Source organism: Myxine glutinosa, chromosome 14 (genome assembly GCF_964187855.1).
Source record: "Myxine glutinosa chromosome 14, kmMyxGlut1.1, whole genome shotgun sequence".
NCBI lineage: Eukaryota > Metazoa > Chordata > Myxini > Myxiniformes > Myxinidae > Myxine > Myxine glutinosa.
Genome location: NC_136274.1, coordinates 68,356,604 through 68,373,711, shown reverse-complemented (window position 1 = coordinate 68,373,711; position 17,108 = coordinate 68,356,604). Strand labels below are relative to the sequence as shown.

General features: G+C 44.6%; 2 long non-coding RNA genes across 2 annotated transcripts in view; both read right to left on the bottom strand.

Annotated features, from left to right (window-relative positions):
* LOC144888894 (uncharacterized) overlaps positions 1-17,108 on the bottom strand; it is a 166,345-nt gene that overhangs the window by 101,802 nt on the left and 47,435 nt on the right. The gene's annotated exons all lie outside the window — the stretch shown is intronic.
* On the bottom strand, positions 4,293-4,515 carry LOC144888757 (uncharacterized). The gene is made up of 2 exons (XR_013621327.1): positions 4,437-4,515; positions 4,293-4,338 (listed from the first exon to the last, which is right to left on the bottom strand). It is a non-coding gene; the product is annotated as an uncharacterized LOC144888757 (long non-coding RNA).

The window sequence follows — 17,108 nt, the reverse complement described above, 5'->3', positions numbered from 1 at the left end:
CAACCGTATCGGGCCGGGCGACGAATTTCTCTGCCAGCACGCGTCCGAAATTCCCCGGGTACGGCATCACGTATCCCTGTGTCCCCGGCGTCGGAGGCGCCATCAGGGTCGGGTGACGAAGGGGGTAACTCCAAGTCGTTGGGCCCAGGTAGACCCGGCGAGGGGAGAGTCGGTAGACTTTCAGCGATGGGAGCGTCGGGAGAGGCCATAGTCTCATAGATGGGTTCGGTCGGTCCGTCCGATTCCCTACTCAGGTCGGCGACCCCGCAAGGGGCAAGGTGACGGACGGAGACAGTAGTCTCACGGCCATCAGTCGTCATCACACGAGCATGCTCAGGATTAGCCTGGAGAATCTGCACTTTGTCCACTAGGGGGTCGTACTTGCTCGCGCGAACCGCCCGTTTAAGGTAGGCCGGCCCGGGCCCAGCGAGCCAACTGGGCAAAGACCGTATACACCCCGTGCTCCTGGGGTGGTGGAAAAGTCGCTCGTGGGGAGTTTGGTTGGTTGCCGTACACAGTAGAGCCCTGATCGAGTTCAACGCCGCAGGTAGCGACCAAGCCCATTTATCGAGGCCCCGGCCGAGGGTCCGGAGGTTGAGCATGACGGCCCTCCAGATAATCCCGTTGAAGCGTTCGATCTGCCCATTAGCCTGGGGTCTGTACGGCGTGGTGTAACTAGAAGCAATGTTATTTTGGAGCAGATAGCCGCGCACCTCCTGAGACAAGAAGACCGCACCCCGGTCGGTATGGACATAGGCCGGGTACCCGAACATTGAGAACAAGTTCTGTAAGCATCGCATCACCGTGGCAGCAGTCATGTCCGCGCACGTATAAGCAAAGGGGAATCGCGAGTACTCATCGACGATAGTGAGCAGGTAGCGAGAGCCGCTCGACACCGGCAATGGGCCCTTGAAATCCATCGCCAAGCGGTCCCACGGTCGCGTAGCCTTAACCAGAGTCCCCATGGGAGGGTTATAGAAACGCGGTTTGATTTCCGCGCAGATAGCGCAGTCGCGACAGATACGGCGGATATCGTCAATCGAGTATGGGAGATTGCCACGCCGCACAAAATGAGCGAAACGCGTTACGCCGGGATGGCCCGCAGTGGCATGCAGCACCCGTAGGCCCTCCAAAGAGGTGATACCCACGCATGTAGCCAGTCGTGATAAGGCATCGGCGGCCGGGTTATCCTTCCCCGGGCGATATTTGATGGTGTAACAGAAGTCGGCGAGTTCGATACGCCAGCGAGTGATTTTCTCATTCTTAATGCGCTGGGCGTGTAAGGTGTCGTACATGAACGCAACGCTTTGCTGGTCCGTGATGATTTGGAAGCACCGCCCGAGTAAGTACGGGCGCCATCGCCGAATAGACTCGACGATCGCATACGCTTCCTTTTCGACGGACGAGTGTCTCCGCTCAGCATTGGTAAGAGTCCGTGAAAAGAAAGCCATGGGACGCCCCCCTTGGGAGAGGGTCGCCGCGATGGCCTGATCCGAGGCGTCACTTTCGAGGACGAAAGAGCCGCTCTCGTCGATTGTCGCCACGGCGGCTCGGGCGATGTCGGCCTTAAGGCCTTCAAAGGCCGCCAATGCGGCCGGACTCAGTGGGAAGGTGTCGCAGGCCACGAGGGGGCGAAGTTTCGCGGAGAAATTTTGCACCCATTTGGAGTAATGGGTGAATAGCCCGAGGCCGCGCTTCAGGGACGCCCGATCACAGGGAGGGGCCATGTCGAGCAAAGGTCGCAGACGCTCCTTATCCGGAGCGACAGAGCCATGGGTCACGGTGTACCCCAGAAGATCTATCGTGCGTAGGGAGTATTGGCACTTATCCTCGTTCATAGTGAAGTGATACCTCTGCGCGACCTCAAGGAAGCGCTTCAGATTAGCATCATGGTGCCCTTGGTCATATCCACAAACCGTAAGATTATCGAGGTAGACGAAAACATCGGTTAAGTGCTCCCGCGCAATGAGGTCATCCATGGCCCTCTGGAAACAAGCGACCCCGTTCGTTACCCCAAAAGGCAATCGCGTAAATTGGTACAACCGCTGCCCCGACTCAAAAGCGGTATAGATACGATCCGCCCTAGAGATAGGGATCTGGTGGTATGCACTACGGAGATCGAGAGTGCTATAGACCGAATACTGGGAAACCTGTTGCACCAGCGCGTCCATCCCCGGAAGGGGGTAGGCATCCAGCTGTGTAAAGCGGTTAATCGTTTGGGAATAGTCGATTACCATGCGTCCTTGGTGGGCCTCGCTGCGCACCACCAAGACCTGGGCGCGCCACGGCGACCTGCTAGGTTCTATGATGCCGTCTTTCAAGAGCTGAGCTGTTTCGTCCGCAATGAATTGCATGTCTGCGCAAGAGTAGCGCCGTGATTTCACCGCGACAGGGGTGCAGTCGGAGGTTAGATTGGGGAACAGCGAAAGCGGCTGGATGTCCATTTGCGCTAGGGCGCACACCGCAAGCGCGTCGTCCGCCCCCACAACAAGCGTGTCAGGCCCACCAAACTCCATTACCAGACGTCCATGCAGCTTAAGAAAATCGTGTCCTAACAGAATATCAGCACATAAAGCAGGTAAAACCATAAGGTGTACATCAGGAAAAACCCGTCCCTTTAGCACGAGTTTCAATCGGCATTCCCCCTTGGTGCTGAGTCGAAGCCCCTGGGAAGCCATGAAGATCCGTCTCGTAGACCTCCAGATCCGCCATCCATGCCTGAGCACAAGTCGCTGGTCGATAAAACTATCCGTAGACCCTGTATCCACCAAGGCCCGAACACAATGGCCTTCGACCATGAGGGGAATAAGGGCTTGAGCCAGGCCAGACGAGGCTGCTGGGAGTGGGACTGAACCCCCCGAATGGGTCGGACAAGCCTCGCGGGTGGATCCTATGCCAGCAGCAGTTTTGCGGTCGTGGCCGGAGTATGCGTTGTCCATGGGGAATCCATTAATGCCATCAGAGGGCTTTCCCAAGCATCCCGGTGTTTCGCGATTCAAAATCTGACAATTCTGACGGGAAAAGGCCTCCGTAGTATTTGAAAACGCCTTTTGACACTTTTGGCAGGAAAAGGCCTCCGTAGTATTCGAAATCGCCTTTTCCGGGGGCCACCGTTAGCTCGTGGACGACACGAGGAGAACGTTCCGCTGGGGCTTGGCGAGGCTTCAAAGCCCCTGGCGTGGCCCGGAGTTTGGTCAAGGACACGTACTTCATGCCCGATTGAGGATGAGACTGTGGTGGCTGTCCGGTGACGCCCGCCAAGGACGTCTGAGCGCCCAGGGGCCCGCAGAGAGGGGCCCTCCCCTTCGAAGACGGGTAAGGCGCCGGGTTTCGGGCTCGGCTCGCAGGCTCCGCAATGAGCCCATTCAAGGTCGCCGCGACCGCACGACCGCGACCGCGCGATTCAATGAGCCGCGAGCCGCGTGCCGTTTTCCTGCACACTTTCGCGTAATGTCCCTTTTGCAAGCACAAATGGCATATAGCGTCTCGTGCCGGACACACGGGCCGGGCATGGCGTGGCCCCCCACAGAAAAAGCATGCGGCCCCGCGTAAGGCCTTGGGTCTGGTCGTAGCGGCAGCCGTCAGGACTGGGTCTTCCTCCGGAGCATCCCGGAGTTCCGCGAGCAGGTCCGCGTCCTCGGCGGTAGCACTCTCCGGCCGGGCGTGTAGTGTAGTGCCCGCCAAGAGGCGCGTGCGATCATAGGTGTTCGATTGCATCCCCGCTTCGGTGTATACTTTCCCTTGCTCGAGTGCCGTAGCGAAGGTCAGGTCGGTCTTCTCTAAGAGCTTGAGCCTTAGTTCCTGGGAGGAGACCCCTGCAATGAAGGCATCTAAAAGAAGATCATCCTGAGCCTGCCCGGGAGTCCGTGGCTCCTTGATGCTGTCCAGCAAGAGCTGCCGGAGCTCCTGGGCATAGTGGTCCATCGCCTCGTTGGGTTGCTGACGTCGCGTTAGCAGCAAATATCGTGCATACACCGGGCTTTTTTCCTTTATGTACAGCCGTTTGAGCTCCGTGATCGAGAGGTCATACGTCGCGAATTGAGCGATGGAATTGTACACCTTGTAGTCGATTTTTGAATGAAGCGTTGCTAGCTTCGCGGCAGCCGTCGGCGCGGTCTCAGGCTCCTCGAAATGATTCTCCAATGTTCTGAGCCAGTGCTTCAGTTGCAAGCCACCATCCGGGGCTTGCGGGTCGGCGCAGAATACGGCAACCGCCAGCGTCTTGTTGCCAGCCATGTCGGTAGATATAAATGGAATTAAGTGTTGTGGAAAACCAATCAGGTCCACACAACTTTAGTCCAACTTGTGGTTTAATTCCATTTAGATCATGACATCATCCTGTAATGCAGGAAATGCAATAAGTATACGATGTGGCATCACATGGGACCATTCATAACATTCAATGCAAGCAAGCTGGATATTCTAGGCTGGCGTACCGTTAGCGAGTCTACCAGATGTAACGTGTCACAGGAGAAGTCTCGGAGCACCGTCCGCAGCAGCGGGTCTTATAGTCACGCCCCTAGCGGTGTCAACGAGCAGCGAGCATCACCCCCGGGTTCAGTACGAATACGATTTCACTACAATACATTTACAAATAAAGTGTCTAAATATATGTTTTCTGAGACCAGGAATCGAATGGAATCATCAAATTTATGTTATATGTATGATCTACATGCCAAATTCCAAAATGGCCACCGCGCACCCCGCAATGTAAACTTTACCTTCTCCCTTCGCATGTAATTACAAACAAAGTATCTATTTAAAGACATGTATTTTTCACAAAGAATACATAATTAACAAGCCAACAAACAGATCTAAATAAAATGAAATACTTGAATTACTGTTCAATCTCTTAAATCGTTTAAACAGGAAGATGCAAAAAGTCATACTGATTAAATGCCTGGCTTTCATTTAGTATTTTTAACAATGGATATCAAGTGAATTATAATTTTGTGAATGTCATAGAAAGTAACACCTCAATCTTCACAGTCTTCATTTATCCCTGGTTGGACAGTTTTGTTGTTGCAGCTGAAAACCCAGCATCCACAAACTTCCGTACATGGGATATTGTTCTTGCGACAGCTGCACCTTCCTTCGCATCCACGTTTGCACCCGCACTTTATGAGGTGCAATACTGCTTCAGGAGCTGGTGGATTCAAACAGCGAACTCGAGAGAAGTGACGAAACTGCATCAAATGTCCAACCAAATGCAGCTGGTGCTGGGAGGCACGGGTGAGTTTCACAAGCTTTTCTCCAAATCATGGATATGTAATGTGCCCGACGAATGTGTAAGTCCAGTGAACCAGAAGTTGGTGGTAGGTTTTCTCCTTCGGCTGCACGATTTGAGTAGAGGAACCAACGGAGCTCATTCACTTTTGTGTAGATTTTGGATCGATACAAAATACAGACAAAGCGTTCCAACTGAGAGCATACATCAGCGGCAGATCAATGTCATCATTCCCGAGCATTGCTAGTGCATCCAGGATCTCATCATCACAAGACATAAATGCCTTGAAGCACGAGTCTTTGGTTCTGCCAGCAAATCTACCAGACATATCGGAACCTGTCAGAGCATGAAAACCTAACAGTGCAGAAGCGCGCTTTGGTCCTAAGTTGTTGTATATGCTCCGCACAGAAATATATCCTCTTTAGCCTGCCCTTTCCCGTAAGGAAGGTTGTAAACGTTGGTAAGTTTGGATACATGTAGACAAGCAACAAAAAGACGTCTGTGTCTGGGGAACTGACAACAAGTTCTGCTTCATTGAGAACAGTTAGAGCATGCAGTACAAGCAAAGTGTCTGCCTCTTCTTGGCTGTGAGTGAGGAGCGAGTCTGGGATATCAACATTGCCCTTGGTTTGTGTTCCTGAGGTCACCATAAGTTGTTTCAGTCTGTTGTTGGAGCTCTTGCTGTGACATACAACTTTGTCAGCCAAATACTCGGTCAGTTGTCCTTTGGCGCGGATATCTGATAAGAAGTCCTTCAGGGAAATATGTTGGATTAAAGTGTTGTCCTTCACGTGGTAATATGTTGACTTTCCCTTGGTCCTCTTTGTCCTCATCTGTTCCTTGAGCGATGTTTTGATGTACCGGTCGAACACCAATCTGACCTCATCATATTGTGCTGCCATGTTACAGATTATCTGGAGAAAGGCATCTGCAAAGTCTTGGCATGTTTTCATTTGTTCCGTTTTGATAACTGAATTTACCACAGCCATCCCATCAATAATGATCACTCGGTGTGCTGACGATTCATCTGTTGGGTCAACATTTGTATGTTCCACTGCTGTGTCTGCCACCTGCAAGGGTACTTGGATTGCTTGGATTGCCTCATTTCTGTCAGCTTGAACATGTTGTGTGTTACTGTCCAGCTTCTCAAGATGATGAAGTATTGATGCCTTATCGTATGCCAGCAGGAGGGATCCATCTGAAGCAAATAGTGATCGAGGCACCACACCAAACTCATAAGTTCCGATGCATTCCTTGAGATTCAGCTCTGGTCGACTTCTTGAAATAACAATGAACCGTTGCAACAGTCCTCGCTCTTCTTTGATTTTGACCACCTTGTCTCCCATTCTTGTCTCAGGTTTGGTTTTGTCTGGAGGCCTGGTGAAGTGCACATCAGCGATGTTGTCCAAAATCAGTTGCTTTAAGTATGGTTTGTATCGCGGATTGTCGGGTAAAGGGAACCCATTGGCTTCTAGCAAACCAACATATGATTGTTCAATGTCGTTCATATTCAAAGCTGAACTGTTAGATGGGTCATTGATTTCAGTTTCCACCATGTCGAGCATCTCCAGGTCAGACACTAACTGTGCAAAATGAACATGCTGTTTTGGAGGTCTGTTAGCTTTTTCTATGTCTCGTTTTGCATGGCCTAAGCACAGAAGGTGATACTTCATGTCCTCAGCAACTGCTGTAAGAAGATCAGATGAGCCTACAACATTGCTCAGTCTAACTTTCAAAAGTTTTCTGTCTGTTTGTTGACCAATGGCTTTGAGCTGAGCTCCCATGTTTTCAGTTGAGACGTCGTGCAATTTGTCTGCTTTGTCTTCCTGACAAATGACACACATCTCCTTGTCGAAAGCCTGACTTCTGGTAGATCGCTGTGATGTGGAAGCACTTGTAGATGCAGCATCAGATTTTTTCGGTCGTCCTTTTGTCTTCTCTTTTATATAACTGACGCTGCCTGTCGCTTGTCCTTTCTCATATCGGGTCTTGGCTCGTTCAATGCATGTTTTATGTGTGAGATCCTTATAACATGTCTTGTGGTATGAAAAACCATTCTGTAACAGTTCATGGGCTGATAAACCTTTTATGCGATTCTTTAATGTAGAGAATTCTGTTTCCCCATATGAACATCGAACATCAGTTGTTGTAATTACTTTCTCGACTGAAGGCAAAGAAGGACGAAGCACATAGTTTGTATAATCTGTTTGCTTGCTGCTCAACTGGCAAATAAAGCATAGTTCAAAATACACCGTTTTTGACTTCTTGTTGGATGAAGACTCTGCCATTTTGGTTAATCTAAGGTCTCTAAGCTATGTTATCCTGGGTGATGGTTGCTGTGGGTACTTGCAGCCTGCAAAAGAAGAAAAGAATATGTTAGTACACCATAAAATGGACAAGTGGAACCTTAACACTATAAAGCGAACAAACTGCTGCCGGTGACTGGATTCGAACGTCAATTTTCCGGCCGCCATGTTGAAATAAAAAAGGCAGCCTCTGTCTGAAATTGTGCAAAATAAAAAGATTAGTAGTCAGGTGGAAGTTATTGTTATTATAGTCACCTCTATATACAAGTTCCAAGCAGTTCATGCTGAAAACAAAAATATTTAAACCACATTAAATTAATTTTAGCGTCAAATTTAGAGCGTTTTGCTACAGTGGCGGCCATCTTGGATTTCAGGCCGTTAGAATGTTCAGAGAAAATGCCACCCTAAATTTTTTTAAAGCTTATGATACCTTCTTACAAAATCAAGTGAGCTTTTGCTTTTAACAAAAAGAATACACGAATTTTTTTTTCATGACAAATATGCCTACAGTAACCGTTCGCCCCGTAATAACCCTGTGTGTCCAAATGGCACGCTACGAGCTCCTGCCTTCTCCTCTTACCATCTGCACGGGACGAGCTGGAGACCGGAGGGAGCTGCACAAGAGCCATCCCTGGATGCGCGGACCATCATCCTGCAGCTGCAAGCCCCGTGTGAATGTGTGTGTATGAGACGGGCCTGTTTGTCCTGGGTATTAAGTAAGACTGTATAAGGCTGCACTGTGTCCCCTTTTTGTGGAATCATTGTATAGTGTAAATAAACCTGTTATTCCTTTTTCCAATTCGATTGCATCTGTGATTTCGCCATTGACTAAGCGTGGCACGAATAAGACCGCTAGAACCGGGTTCACCATCTAAACGGCACGGATCGCGTGTATGCACCGCTCGGCGTCTCAACACACGTGGTTCGTGCGGGGCTTATTTCCTCGCTTCCAGGGCAGCATGAGTAATTAGGTAATAGCGAATCTTCTTCCTAATACCCTATTTCGCGCTGTCCAGAAGGGACGTCATAGGTCCCGCGTCCCGCCAGGCCAGTCAAAGACAAGGGGACTAATCCCCCCTTGGTAAGGGGAGAAGGCCGGTGGCGGGGCCACAACAATATATATATATATATATATATATATATATATATATATATATATATATATATATATATATATATATATTTGGCCTGTGGACGACTATTAAGACAGAGCGTCCACGGATAGCAATCGAGCTTACTTTGAGGCGTTTCCAATTGATGGCGGATGATACGCGAGCTGGGGGTTTGGGGGAGAATGCCGCTTACCTTCATGGCCCTGCGCAGTCTTACCCTGCGAAAAGTAACTCACAACCGAAAACGGAATTATATACAAAAAGAAGTATTTATTGAACGGTACCCGATAACAAAGGACGCGACGGTAAAAACTAAACCCCTCTAATGGAGCGCTCCCACACTTCACTTCAAATACAAGACAATGGAAGGATGAATAAAATAAAACGTTGTGTGCGCGTTTTTGTGCTTATCTGTCTGGATGGTCAGGTCGGTCAGGCTCCATCAGACGCGTCTCTGGTATTGGTGTGAACCGCTCGGTCCGTTTGCGGGCGTTCCACCAGGCTCCGTGCGACTCAAACGGGTTGCGTGCAGCTCGCTCCCCGGCCTTGCCCGGACTCGTCCACCTGAGACGCCCCCTCTTCCGGAACCAAGATGAGAGGTCCGACGGCACAGGAACACACAAAGGGCAACAGGAGAAGAAAGGCAAGGTCTCCAACGCAGGAAGGCAGGAAGAGGCAGGCAAAGGCAAAGGTGAAGAGGCAGAGGTGAAGGGCGACAAGGGAGAGAGAAAATGTCTGTCGCCGCTCACTCTTATCAGACCTCGTCTGACATCAGCTCTCTATCTCCCCCAACCAGTGCGCCGCTTACTCGTAGCCTTTCACGCCTTCTCACGGCACCGGCGCTTCTCCTCCAACCAGTGCGTAGCTTCTTGGTAGTGGTTTCGCACCTTCCGCACTGATTGGTCATGGTGTCATCGATCGGTGGCCAATCAGTGTGGCACATCCTTCACCTTCCTTACCCTCAATCACGGGGAAGCTTTCTGTCCCTTCCCCGTCCAATCACACGTCCTTCCCTATCGGTGGCCTGCTCTTTGCTCGCCCTTCCCCCCCCTGTCAATCAAGAGTCCTTCTGGGCGTGGCTATTTCCTGCCTGGTCGATGTTGGCTGCCCTGCCGGTGTTGGCAGCCCAAGTGCTTGGTTGCTGGCCGTTTGTTCTTCCAGTCAGTCATTGTGAGGGGAGAGTATTTATTAATGTGGTGCGCTATTGGGCCGAGCTAATGTACAGTGCATTCAGGAAGTATTCAGACCCTTTCACTTTTTTCACATTTTGTTATGTTGCAGCCTTATGCTGAAATCGTTTAAATTCATTTTTTCCCTCATCAATCTACACTCGATACCCCATAATGACAAAGAGAAAACAGGATTTTAGAAAGTTTTGCAAATGTATTAAAAAAAAAAAATTGAAATATCACATTTACATAAGTATTCAGACCCTTTGCTATGACACTTGAAATTTAGCTCAGGTGCCTCCCATTTCTCTTGATCATCTTTGAGATGTTTCTACACCTTGATTGGAGTCCACCTGTGGTAAATTCAATTGATTGGACATGATTTGGAAAGGCACACAGCTGTCTATATAAGGTCTCACAGCTGACAATGCATTTCAGAGCAAAAGCCAAGCCATGAGGTCGAAGGAACTGCCTGCAGAGCTCAGACACAGGATTGTGTGGATGTACAGATCTGGGGAAGCCTACAAAAAAATTCTGCTACATTGAAGGTTCTCAAGAGCACAGTGGCCTCCATAATTCTTAAATGGAAGAAGTTTGGAACAACCAGGACTCTTCCTAGAGCTGGGCGCCCGGCCAAACTGAGCAATCGGGGGAGAAGGGCCTTGGTAAGAGAGGTGACCAAGAACCCGATGGTCACTCTGGCTGAGCTCCAGAGATCCTATGTGAGATGGGAGAAACTTCCAGAAGGACAACCATCACTGCAACACTCCACCGATCTGGACTTTATGGCAGAGTGGCCAGACAGAAGCCTATCCTCAGTGAAAGACACATGAAAGCCCACAGAATCTTGTTTCTCACAGTCTGAGAGTCCTTTAGGTGCATTTTTGCAAACTCCAAGCGGGGTTTGACTGATTTATCTTGCGACAACAACCATCTCAGTATCTTGGATTATGTCTGTGATATTTCAAAAACAGTTCAATATTTAGTTTTCATATTATACAGATCTATTTCTCATACCACCCAAAAGGCGGAGGACCTGGAGTATCAGCTTTTTGTTAGTTTTCAAACGGTACCATTTTTATGATTCGATGACAACAAAAAAGAAAACATTTTATTTCACTGTGTGTGTGTGTATATATATATATATATATATATATGTCTTTCTTCAATTAATAAAATTCCCTTCCTGCTCTTTCATGAGCCTTGACTTTGTTTAGAAGCAAAAAAAAATCATTTAGAGCAATGGCATAAATAATATCGAATTGCAAGATTACTTATGTTGTGAAAAATGCGTGGCTTTTTGTAAAACTGAAACTTGCAACACACAAAACAAGAGCAGCAGTCACAAACATGCATGTCGATTTCCTACCAGCAGGTGACGCTCTCAGCACGTGGACATCTTACTGGTGGAGTGAAGACACCATTGTGTCCTTTTACAGCTTAACGCGGTCTCCCCCATAGTTGCACACAGACACAAACGGATCGCTGCATTAAAGTGACAAAGATAGGAGCTGATGGTGGGGCCACGAGCTAATATCTTACTGTTATCTGAGTTTGGAAAGTTTGGTGTTGTCCAATAAACTATCACGTGTGCAATCTCGGAATGACCATTGACCTCTGAAGGTTAATCAAGAAGATGGATCAAAAAGTTTTTTGTTCAACTCAGATAATGGATGGTCTTTCTATTCCTATCTGTGGCCTTAGACCATTCACCCATCATTTCCATTCCTTTCCCTTAGGCTATTGTTTCTAAATGATTATCTTCCATGTACTTACCATTAACTTAATCTAACGTGTCATCTACATAACCTTTATTATCATTAACTTAACCATGTTCACACTTCAGAAATTACCTACAAATGTCTCGTTTTAAAAGAAGGGAAAAAAAAATCATTTGCTGAGTGGTTGTAAAAAGTAATTCAATTTTATCCCTTTTACCTATCCGTGCACAGAAACCATCTCATTTCCAATATGCACCGCTCATCAGCACAACCCATATCAGGTATCCTTGCTGGTTTATGGGTCCATTCCTGATCGCGTGTATCCTCAACAAAAGCTTGTGCCATTAAGTACATTTTCTATCATTGTTTTTTTTTAATATAGATGTCCCAACCTAGCAATTTGGCTTACTCTACTTTATTTTTGGAAACAATTAATTTGTTTGGCCCAAGCTTTGTTATTTGAAGGGAATGCTCTGGCAAGGTGTGCTGACATCTTAAAAAATAAATTGATACAATCTGTACTGAGTATGGAAGGAGGGTTGGGAGGAGGTTGGGAGAGTTGGTGTCATAATTAATTAAATATTAAACTCCCAAAAAATTCCTACGGAATAAATAGACGACTCCTTGGGCTACTTTTCATCAATGTGGCAGATTTCATTCTTCATGACATAGAATACAAAATACTGAATGCTGGACAATGTCATGTCACCGTAAGCAAATTTCCCATTGAAAAAACTTCTCATGCAATTCCCATGGGATGTTAAATTGCTACCATTGACCGCACACTTATATAAACAAGTACAAAAAGTTTTAATTAAAACAAAAGCCGCGTCGATGTTACACAAGGCCTAGATGCAGCTGTGCCTATAACGTCGATGTTATAGGCACAGGACATTCCTATTGATTCGATTACTTGATGTTATTTTTGTGCAAAGTGAAAATATATCTCGGCAATTTCCCGTGTGTGGCGACGAATTTTTAATATATCTCGGCATTTTCCCGTCTGTTATTTCAGGCGGTGTATGACTGACCATGCCGCGATTTAAAAAAAAAATATCTCGGCAATTTCCCATGTGTGGCGACACGTGAACGAAGCTATCTATGCTCCTCTCTCCACATTATTGTGACGACGTATAAATTAAATATTTCATCGTGACGATTGTCATCAAATGGACGAAGTTTAAATATATCTCGGCATTTTCCCGTCTGTTATTTTGGGCGGTGTATGACTGACCATGCCGCGATTTAAACAAAATATATATATCTCGGCATTTTCCCATCTCTTATTTCGGGCGGTGTATGACCGACCATGCCTCGATTTAAAAAAAAGATATCTCAATGGACTTGAAGTTACAGGCCTTTGAGAATTCATTTCGTTCTATAAAGGGCAACTTTCATCGGATTTTCTTCCCGTTTTTTTTCAACCAAGTCTAAAACTATGTTAGCGACTGTGAAAAATGAAATGATATATCGAATTTGATTTGAAATAAAACTGTGTGAGAGAGGAAGACACCACGGGCCTACAAAACAGGCCTCAAAGCTATGCGAGTTAATAAAATGGTGGATATTTGTTTATATGAAGGCTCTCCCAGAATGGGTGGAGCTATGGTTCCCAGAATGGGTGGAGCTTTGAGGTTTTGTCTTCTCTGCAAGAACAAGAACAAGAAGAAGAAGAACAACAACAACAACAGCAGAGGGCACTCTATGAGCAGCGTCTGCGACGTGGCTAAAAATGGTATGCATGTTATCAGACCTGTCACCACCTGTGTTCCAGAAAATGATCTTGGAAAAGGTCATCATAGGAAATGGCATACTTCCCATGCAATACTCCATTTATTGATTCTATTTATGAAGTGTGCCCAAAAGTACCATGGAAATACCATGGGCTCTGACATATATGGCTACATATCCCCATCTATGCCTCCGATATATAAAGCCATATTCGCTGTCAGCTCAGTTGGTCCACTTGTCCATTCGGCCATGTTGGAGCACCTGAAAAGGGAAGCAAGTTGGTCCTTCCATGGCCACAGGAAATGGAGGATGTCACTGGTTTACCAGGTAGCTTCCTCATTGAGCGGGTGAAATATATACTTGGCAATTCAAAAAGGTTTACCTGCAACCATGAATATTTAAAATTCCCCTTCCATATGCCAAAGATCTGCAAGCTGCATGGGCCGATGACACAACAATATGTCTAAGAATACAATGACCGTCTGTCCGGGCCATAATTTTTTTTTTTTTTAAACATTTCAGCTTTTTTCATCAGATTTTCAACAAAGCTTTATTATGAGAACATGGAGAAGACAAATTAATAATTTGGTCAAAAGGTCAAAGGTCAACGTCACATAAAATCATCACTTTTCATCCAATTGAATTGAAATTTTAAGAATTTGCATATTGGGTCACTGAGTTGGTTCACCTATCAAAATCTCGCATCTGACTTTTTTATTTATTTATTTTTAGATCAAAAGGTCAAATATCAAGGTTGCGTAAAATCGTAAATGTTTTATCGAATTGACTTGAAATCTGAACAAAATTTTCATCATTGAATTGGTTAACCACAACGATCGATTTTGCTGTTTTGGCACGTCTTGATGGTTTCCATGACAACAGGCTTGTTCGGTACCGTTGCATAGAATGGTGTTCAACATGTGCTTTATCTGTTTTCGTCATGTTTAGCATTTGGAAGAAGTCCGAATACAAAGCGAATGCGGACAATCCATATCCGTAATTTAAAAAATTTTTTTTTTACCTCCTTTCTTGTTTCGTGTGTTTCCCTTTTCCTGTTCGTTCATTTCTGCCCCACTGTCAATTCATACCCTTCGTCACCTTGCTCTTTCATGAGCCTCGCTCTTGTAAAAATAAAATAAAACAGTTGTACTCCACATCTAAGGTTTTCACGAAGAATGTGGGTTTACCCCCCAACTTAACCCCTACCAACAACTATAACTCTCCCCCGAAGTTCATACAACGTGTTATTACAAGAACAAGGTTTTGTGACACGAGGCAACTGTTACGTTAAGCTCACGCTGAGTTGGGAGACATTCAATATAACCTGATATTTGACTTCCATAACGTTATGTAAATAAGCAAATAATAAATTGCATTCTTGTGCTGGAACGTTTCCCAACGGAAGATGAATTTTGAAGAATGTGAGACCATTTACTCCGGGATGCAATCAGTGTACAGCACATGTTTCTGCCATTACATGGGATGCGGCGAAAGCAAAGTCTGATTTTTATTCGGCCACGAGACGTTGAATGTCCAGTATATTCTAGGGGAGTCAAAAGGTGCCGCAACAGCTCCTAAAAAAAAGGTTCAGTGGAGGAAAAACGACGAATATTCCAATGTAGGCAACCACTATAGGCATATCGGAAAATTCCAATATAGGCACATAGGGAAATTTCACGACAGGCATATAGGAAAATTATAATATAGGCATAAAAGAAAATTCCAATATGGGCATATTGGGGAAATTTCACTATAGGCATATAGGAAAACTCCAATATAGGCATAAAGGAAAATTCCAATATAGGCATATAGGGCAATTCCAATATAGGCATATAGGGAAATTCCAATATAGGCATACAGGAAAATTCCAATATTGGCATGTTGGAAAATTCCAATAAAGGCATATAGGAAAATTTCACTATAGGCATATAGGAAAACTCCAATATAGGCATAAAGGAAAATTCCAATATAGGCATATAGGGCAATTCCAATATAGGCATATAGGGAAATTCCAATATAGGCATACAGGAAAATTCCAATATTGGCATGTTGGAAAATTCCAATAAAGGCATATAGGAAAATTCCAATAAAGGCATATAGGAAAATTCCAATATAGGCATATGGGAAAATTCCAATAAAGGCATATAGGAAAATTCCAAAATAGGCATATAAGAAAATTCAAATATAAGCATATAGGAAAATTCCAATATAGGCACATAGGAAAATTCCAATATAGGCATTAGGAAAATTCCAATATAGCCATATAGGAAAATTCCAATATATGCATAAAGGAAAATTCCAATGTAGGCATATAGGAAAATTCCAATATAAGCATATCGGAAAATTCCAATATTGGCATAAAGGAAAATTCCAATATAGGCATATAGGAAAATTCCAATATAAGCATACAGGAAAATTCCAATAAAGGCATATAGGAAAATTCCAATATGGACATACAGGAAAATTCCAATATAGGCATATAGGAAAATTCCAATATAGGCATATAGGAAAATTCCAATTTAGGCATATGAGAAAATTCCAATATAGGCATAGAGGAAAATTCCAATATAGGCATAAAGGAAAATTACAATAAAGGCATATAGGAAAATTCCAATATAGGCATATAGGAAAATTCCAATATAGGCATAAAGGAAAATTACAATAAAGGCATATAAGAAAATTCCAACATAGGCATATAGGAAAATTCCAATATAGGCGTATATATCAGAATTCCAATATAGGCATATAGGAAAATTCCAACACAGGCATATAGGAAAATTCCAATATTGGCATATAGGAAAATTCCAATATAGGCATATAGGAAAATTCCAATATAGGCATATAGGAAAATTCCAATATAGGCATATAGGAAAATTCCAATATAGGCATATAGGAAAATTCCAATATAGGAATATAGGAAAATTCCAATATAGGTATATAGGAAAATTCCAATATAGGCATATAGGAAAATTCCAATATAGGCATATAGGAAAATTCCAATATAGGCATACAGGAAAATTCCAATATAGGCATATAGGAAAATTCCAATATAGGCATGAAGGAAAATTCCCATATCGGCATATAGGAAAATTCCAATAAAGGCATATAGGAAAATTCCAATATAGGCATATGGGAAAATTCCAATAAAGGCATATAGGAAAATTCCAAAATAGGCATATAAGAAAATTCAAATATAAGCATATAGGAAAATTCCAATATAGGCACATAGGAAAATTCCAATATAGGCATTAGGAAAATTCCAATATAGCCATATAGGAAAATTCCAATATAGGCGTATAGGAAAATTCCAATGTAGGCATATAGGAAAATTCCAATATAAGCATATCGGAAAATTCCAATATTGGCATAAAGGAAAATTCCAATATAGGCATATAGGAAAATTCCAATATAAGCATACAGGAAAATTCCAATAAAGGCATATAGGAAAACTCCAATATGGGCATACAGGAAAATTCCAATATAGGCATATAGGAAAATTCCAATATAGGCATATAGGAAAATTCCAATTTAGGCATATGAGAAAATTCCAATATAGGCATAGAGGAAAATTCCAATATAGGCATAAAGGAAAATTACAATAAAGGCATATAGGAAAATTCCAATATAGGCATATAGGAAAATTCCAATATAGGCATAAAGGAAAATTACAATAAAGGCATATAAGAAAATTCCAACATAGGCATATAGGAAAATTCCAATATGGGCGTATATATCAGAATTCCAATATAGGCATATAGGAAAATTCCAACACAGGCATATAGGAAAATTCCAATGTCGGCATATCGGAAAATTCCAATATAGGCATATCGGAAAATTCCAAT